The sequence below is a fragment of the Gavialis gangeticus genome, unplaced genomic scaffold (genome assembly GCF_001723915.1).
Source record: "Gavialis gangeticus isolate Ggan-Ray unplaced genomic scaffold, GavGan_comp1, whole genome shotgun sequence".
NCBI classification, from domain to species: domain Eukaryota; kingdom Metazoa; phylum Chordata; order Crocodylia; family Gavialidae; genus Gavialis; species Gavialis gangeticus.
The window spans coordinates 18185679-18187444 of record NW_017729016.1 but is presented as its reverse complement, the minus strand read 5'-3'; the positions used below and the strand labels follow the sequence as shown (position 1 = coordinate 18187444).

General features: G+C 41.8%; 1 long non-coding RNA gene across 5 annotated transcripts in view; it reads right to left on the bottom strand.

Moving 5' to 3' along the window:
• LOC109294547 overlaps positions 1-1766 on the bottom strand; it is a 48828-nt gene that overhangs the window by 37058 nt on the left and 10004 nt on the right. Inside the window, exon 1 of one of the 5 annotated variants that reach the window (XR_002096551.1) lies at positions 650-1539. The exons of the other annotated variants lie outside the window; for them this stretch is intronic. This is a non-coding gene — a long non-coding RNA (uncharacterized LOC109294547). Of the gene's footprint in view, positions 1-649; positions 1540-1766 lie in introns of those variants that run through there. 5 annotated transcript variants of the gene reach the window in all.

Genomic DNA, 1766 nt, shown 5'->3' with positions numbered 1-1766 from the left:
TGGCCTGTTATAAACTAGTCGGGGGGATCAGCAGGCATTGGGAGAGTCACTGTTCCCCCGAGCACCCCCAAGAGTGACCAGGAATAATGGTCACAAGCTGGCAGAGGGTAGGTTTAGGTTGGACACCAGGAGGCGCTACTTCACGGTCAGGGCGGCTAGGGTCTGGAACCAACTTGCAAGAGAGGTGGTGTAGGCTCCTACCCTGGGGGTTTTTAAGAGGAGGTTAGATGAACACCTTGCCGGGGTCGTTTAACCCCAGTACTCTTTCCTGCCATGGCAGGGGGTCAGACTAGATGATCTGCTCAGGTCCCTTCCGACCCTAGAAAGTATGAAACTATTTTAAATGCCCTTAGTATTGTGTAAGTGTAATGTGTAACTTTACCCTTAGAGACTATATCTCTTCTCACGTCATGGCTGGATTTTTTAAATAAGGTGAGACGCATGAACAGATGGCCCATAAATGCAGTCATCTGGAAACTGAGGCCACAGTATTTTTCATGTTGGACCCTCAACACATGTCTGTGGTTTGTTTTTTTTTCAGAGGGTATGCTTGAGAGGCCAGCTGGAAAGGTGAGGTTATATGACTAAAATAGGATACTTGTTTTTACTGGACATACTGTATACCTGTTTCTATAGTTACTATATATACCTGTAGAAGTGCAACATTTGATACAGAAAAATAAGTAAAAGCTTTCTTAGCCAGCCCTGGAGTGAAGTCACAGAGTCACTATGGAAGTCACACTAGCACTTTAGTGTGGTGAGAACAGCTGCACCAACATCTTTCACCTGTGAAGGGCAGAAGAAAAGAACTAGTGGGAACACTCTCGGGTAAACAGTCCAAGAAGGCCTTCGGAAATAAATGCTGATTGTACTCACATATATAAATAACATAGAAACTGGTTAAAGACAGGCCTGGCAAGCTTGTTCATGATTTTTTTCTTTTTTGGATCATCTTACAACTAAGTTCTACAGTGACTGGGTAATTTGGCAGGAATTAAAATACTGGGGGGGGGGGGGGGGGGAAATAGAAAATATTCATCTGTGGGATCTTAAATGAATCTCCTGAGCAGTGAAAACCACAAATGTTATTTGCATGATGAATGGGCACAGCTCCTGTTCGGGTTTTAGTACACATTTGTGTTTGGTGGACATATGAATACTGGCATGTCTGGAATTGTGTGCATATGCTACACACTCAGGATCATGGCATCTCTACAACCATGAATGTATGTGCCGCACATCCTGGACTATAGCACTTCCACAATTGTGTGGGTCTGTGCCATATGTTCAAGGCTCTGGTGCCTCCGGCACTTTGTGGTCACATGTTGTACATCAAGAACAGTGTCACTTCTAGTGTTGTGATGTCTCATGCTACTCCCCAAATGTTTGAAGAGCAATGATTGACAGTCTCTGCAGCATAATTAAAATCCACACACAGGCTAGAAGAGAAAAAAAAAAAGTGTTATTCTTATGCATCACATTGGGATGTTCAATGGAATATTCCATTCTCTCCTACTCCCTTTGTTAATATGATTTAAATAAAATCTCCAATAAATAATACAATATAAAAGAAGAAAATGAAGAGGTTTCTTGAATTTACTGTTGTCTGATCAGACATCAACGCATTGTGATATTCAGTGTTCCATTTCTGATCTTTTGCCACATAAAAAACTCTTAGCAAAACACTATGGAAGCAATTTTTGAGCACTAGACAAAAGTCGGGTTGTAATTCAGACAAAATTGTCCCTTCACACAAACATGAATTT